Here is a 6000-nt window from a genome sequence, read left to right as displayed (position 1 = left end):
GGGGACATCTTTTAATGGTTGGTTTAGGGTTGAGGGGATGGGGTGATATTTTTTTTTTTTTGGAAAAAAAAAAAGAAGAAGAGGAAGAAGAGGAAGAAGAAGGGAGTAACTGGTTTTTTGGGATGATTGGTATTTGTGAATTACTGTCTATAGAAAATTGTACTGGTACTGTTTCTTGTATATTGATATGTTAAATATTGAATATGAGTGTTCCTACCTCTATTTTTGTATGAGTATACTTATAACTTTGTCCATATTGTATTGATACATCTACCATATTACATTGTACATTTCTACCTCTGATACTATGACATTGTTTACAGTTGAAGATCATTGTCTTCATATATTGCACAGTTGTTTATTCTTTTAGTCTTCAAAGTTAGATAGGTATTGAGAATTATATGTTTGTCATATTTATTTTTAAGTTTATCAGGTCTTTTAGTTACATAGAGATTATATTTAGTATAGATAGTATGATCTTCAGCCTCTTCGAAGAGCTGTAGAAAATGGCCTTTAATCTAACCTAAAATTTCTATGCCAAAGAGACACAATTACTCCTGGCAACACCACTCTACTCCCGAGAGAACGTTGAGCACCAAAGACACTCCACTGGGAGCTTGTCTTCTTGGCAGAACTGGCCTTTGGGTTAAGAAAAGCCCATACCTCAACTTCTGACAAAGATACAGAATATCCCTAAGTGGATGAAACAGGATTGTCTTATCTTGCCAAGACAGGGTAGGATAGTCCTAAGAAAGTTCCTTGCCTTTAATAATGGTATGCCAGTTATGTTAGGCCTTAGCCAAAGTTGGTTGACTCAACATTGCAAACGAGACTTTGGGTGATTGCCCAGGTAGTCAGTTGTCTCTGTCAATTGTTGCACATTTTGGATATCTCTCGATTGTTAAGTGATATTTATTCCCTTCTCAGATCTTTGACGGAGTTGAAGATTATATAATTGTAGTTACTCTCTATGTTATTTAGACTCCTTGAGATAGAATGTTTAGCAAAAGTTTTGTTCTCAATACTGTTTGTTATATTTATTATTTGTTATTATTGTATATAGTTGTATTTGGTTTGGTTCTATCTTATTTAGACAAAAGGGGGAGATGTAGGGACATAGCCCCACCCATTGGGGGCGTGTTCGCCTCGGGCTAATGTTTACGGATAAATCTGCCGGGCGTGAGCCCAGCAGCCTTTTTCTTTTGCTCCGCTTTTCCGGTACACCGCGGGAACCTGTGGTCCTGTAAGTTTATTTCCTTATTAAAGCTGTATATATCTATATAATCTGTCTACATTCATTTGCGCCACCACAGTGTGTTAGATCTCAGATCACAAAACAAATCTTAATTTTGAATGAAAGTCAAAATCAAAACTTCTTAAAGTCATATAAACACATTTTTATAATTTATGAAAAAGGATTCTCTACTAACCTTGTCACCTAAATGTTTTTCTTTAAACTTTCCATGGATTGATTCCTAAAATAGTATGTTAATTATCATGTACATTTATCTGTCATGGGTGCCCAAGGAAAAGGTTTCAGATATTCTACTCACTTATAGTTCATTTCTAAGTTGTTATCCAACCAAGGAAGAAATTCATATTCACAGTATATAACTGAGGTGACAACACAGAACAGAAGCTTTATGTGGTATATAAGTTAAGATCTGATTATATTTAGACTTTTATGGGAGCAAGAATCTAAGATCTGTGTTCTTTATGATAGAAAGCAATGAATGCATGCAGACAAAAGAAAGGTGAGGTAGCTGCAGATTCAGTGATGATGTAGGAGCTCAGATGTCCTCCAATGGACAAGTAGGGCTTTTCTACAAGGACAAATAAGGAGTATTATCTTCTGAGGACTGGGTTTTTTGAAATGCACTTCCGGGTTCCCTTTCTTCCTTCTAACCTCTCCTATGCCCTCTCCCCAACTGACAAAAAGATATTAAGAACCAGAATTCCAGAAAGTACACAGTGAAACATCGTCTCTTAGATGTGGCTACATCATAACAACAATAACAACATAACAACAGTAATGTCAGTGGAAGGGAGAACTGGAATTTCCTCATCAGACAGATGCAGGCTAAAAAAGTGTTTATAATGCCTTATAGCTGAGAGTTTGTGTGGTGTTCCCTCCTTTATGGTATTGATGCCTTCTTCACTTTTTGTTTTGTTTAAGTCTCAAAATCTGTAACAGAGATTGGTTCCTTTTGTACCAAAAAAATCTATATATCACACATATTAAGGTATCTTAGGAGGTGTTGAAAGGTTTGAGGGGAGCAAGCCAAGTGATAAAGGGAAAAGGCAGCAGAAGAGAAATGTTGAAATAAATTCAGCCAGCACTGGAAAGAAAACAATTCTACTCCCACCATGAAAAAGGCATAGGATTTTTTATTTATTACTTTAAATGATATTTATCTGGAAATAAATAATACAATTATACTTGTATACAATGCATTTGATCACATCAATCCACCAACTCCTACTAGTGTTCTCTCTCTCTCCCTCTCTCTCTCTTTCTCCATCATGTTCTCTTATTTATTGCTATTAATAAATACCCCAAAGAGGCCAAAAGAGAGCTTTAGGTTCCCTGAGCCTGGAGCTATTGGAAGTTGTGAGTCTTCGTTTGGTCCCTGGGAATCAAGCAGAGGTCTTCTGGAAAAGCAGTCAGAGACATTTAACTGTTAAACTGTCTCCCCTGACCTGTTTAAACAGAAAAGGAGGTGATGTGGAAGTCCTTCTGTATATGTGTTGTTTTTATTGGCTAATGAATAAAGAATCTGCTTTGGGCCTATAGCAGGGCAGAACAGAGCTAGGTGGGAAAAACTAAACTGAATTCTGGGAGAAAGAAGGCAAAGTCAGAGAGAAGCCATGTAGCCCTGCTAGAGACAGACACTGAATGGAACTTTACCAGGTAAGCCACAGCCACATGGCGATACACGTATTAATAGAAATGGGTTAGTTTAAGATATAAGAGTTAGACAGAAATACACTTAAGATATGGCCAAATAATATTGCAATTGTTACAAATTTCTGTGTGATTATTTCAAGTCTGGGCATCTAGAAACAAACAAGTAGCCTGCTACAACAAAGTTCTTATTATTTCAAGTATTTAGAACTCTAAAGAGCTGATTTGAACAAGCTATAGAATCAGTATTTGTTCTTCATCTATTTTCCTCATCAGGAAAGGATATTTTTCAGCTACCATGGTGACTCCATAACTAATAGAGTTATATCAATCTTTTCATAAATCCAGCAAATAAAATCTTGCAAGTCTGTTGCCTGTGTCTGTTGCAAACAGGTTACTCTGTTTAAAGTGTGTGGTTCACTTCCACTGGGAAATCGAATTTTATTGATGCAGATGATAGCTCATCAGGAAAACTTTCTATTCTCATATAGCTTTTCAATTAAAGAACAAACACTCCTCTAGTCTATTTGGCCTGAGCAAGTAAAATTACTTTCCAGTGTAGCTGTGAGGTCCCTGCTCAGATGCCAGGGTCACAGGAGGCTAAGAAGCCAAACGGAATTTGAGAAGTCATATAGACTGACAGGCATGCTTGATTCACTCCGGATGAAGGCTGCTAGGCAACCACATAAACACAGGTGTACGTGAGCTGCACACAGGTGGGCAGCACATAGGTTTCATGTTGATAGTTATACAGGCTGATACATTGACACACAGGCAGTCTGGTGAGGGCAAAACCTCAGGCAAAGCTTCACGAATCTGGCCTCAAGGCTTTATTTATGCAGAATCACACAGAAGTTCACACTGTTCAAAAAAAGTCATTTTAACAGATTTAATCACTGTGTACTGTACTGTGGGGTTCCTCAGATATCTTGTGTCAGCCATTTTTTCCTAACTTCTATCTCACTCCCATGTCCAGCATCATCATCCATCCACATCTACCCTTATGACACCCTATTTCCTAAAGCAGCTTATTGGGCTACATATTACAACACAAGGTTAGATGCAGTATGAGACAGTGGCCTTGTAATAAGCTCCTAAAAGTAACCTTACTCATCTCATCATCCAACTCTTTGCTACCATAAAGCACCTGCTCCACTCTACATGATAAATGAATTCCACTTCCTTCCCTTAACCACAGGAGCTATTTATTCCCATCCCCCTACAAATTCCCTTGCTAGAACTGAGATTTCTCAATAATTTCTGTTATGTAGGTTTCCTGGAAACTGGAAATTCTACTGCCATCTATAAAGCTGTCTTCACTCATTCTATCAGCCATGACTATTTTTATAACTATACATGAAAGTATCTTTGGACTTTTTATCTCTTGGCCTCTCTGTTTGATCCATCCATCTAGTGAGCTAGCTGTGTATCGACTTTTTCTTTGTGAAGATCCTAAAGTTCCTCTTAAGATTTTTCTCTTTGTATTCACACTGTTTGTACAGTGAGTGCTGAACAAACAATGTGAGCCAGAAAGAGAAGACTGTCCAAGAAGGAAAATAGAACAATGCCATTTCATTTTCCTTTTTCTTTCCAAACCTACAGGGCAACCTCTTCTTTGTTTTGAAGCTGAAATTGGGGGCAGATCTCGTAATGCCATTTCCAGCCAGGCTCAGGAAATGAAAACTCCTGAGAACCTCATCAGTCAGAATCCCTTATATGAGCAAAATGACCTTGCCTCCAAGACTAGCTGAGAATGTCTGGTTCTTTCTGCTTCTTGCCCAACGTCATCACTCTGCACTTTCCTTTTTTACTAGATGGGGGCATTCTCACATCTCACTTTAAATCCATACTTTGTCCAACATGAGGTTCTGTGAAGTGACCTAGTTCACAGGGCAAACAGTGACTCTTTCCTGGGCTTCAGTTTCTTTCTTGGCCCAGTATCTTTACAAAGGGGCCGCTGCATTCTTAGTACCCAAACATGATGCTAGGAATGCAGAAGAGTTTGATATGTGCCTACTATTATCAGAGAAACATGACTACCACAAAGCTTTATTTGGCTTATTTTAGGATGAACTCTGCTTCATATTTTTTTCTGCCCAATGTGTCATTCCTTGTTTATCCTAAACACTCAAGTGCTTCATATTTCCCAACCTGTTATGTAACATGAAGGCCGGCTTGCTTGTTGGGGTTTCTGTCCCACCCAGTACCCCACAGCTGGCAAGCCCCCAAAGAAAATCACACAAAGATCTCCATAAGGTTATAAACTGATTGCCCATTAGCTTAGTCTTCTTATTAGCTCTTGTAGCTTATATTAACCCATTATTTTTACCTGTGTTAGCCCATGGCTCGATACCTTTTAGCCAGGCAGGTTATATCTTGCTTCTTGGTGCTGGGCTTCCTCCTTCCTAGCATTCTTCTGTTCTACTTCACCCTACCTCTACTTCCTGTCTGGTTGACCTGCCTATACTTCCTGCCTGGCCAATCAGCGTTTATTTAAAACATGATTGACAGAATACAGACAATTCTCCCACACCACTGTTGCATTTAGGTGACACCATAGACTTAGGACAAAAGGACGCATTCTTTTCAAAGACAGGCTTCAAACATGCTTCATGCTCCTATTGCTTTCTTTCTTTGCCCCTCTCCACACTGTTGAGGCCACAATTCATGTGTTCTGAAAGCACCACAATTCACTTAGAAAGCATCTGAAAAAAATCAATCAAATGCATGAAATTTGGCATAAGATATTTTATTGTATGAGCTCAATGAGATTCTAACATCGTGTGTTCTACTGCTTAGCATTCATTATGGAAGTTACTATTTAATTCAATGACCAGGATCATAGTTGCAAATAGTAAGAACTCTTTTTAAGTTAGAAAACCTATGCCTGTAAAAGTAAGTTAACATTAGGTAAATTATAAAGCTCTATTAGCTTCTAGCTTTGGACCTTGGACATGCAGTGACTTGGAGAATTTTGCATCCAGTGAGGTAATACATATGAAAAAAAAAGTCTTTTGTACTACTGTTTTCCTTATTACCTGGATCTTGCTAAAGTCAGTCATTGTTACATAGAGAGAATGCTCAAGTCCCCAGTG

The sequence above is a fragment of the Chionomys nivalis genome, chromosome 1 (assembly GCF_950005125.1).
Source record: "Chionomys nivalis chromosome 1, mChiNiv1.1, whole genome shotgun sequence".
NCBI lineage: Eukaryota > Metazoa > Chordata > Mammalia > Rodentia > Cricetidae > Chionomys > Chionomys nivalis.
The sequence above is the reverse complement of the archived record's forward strand: the minus strand, read 5'-3'. Positions refer to the sequence as shown.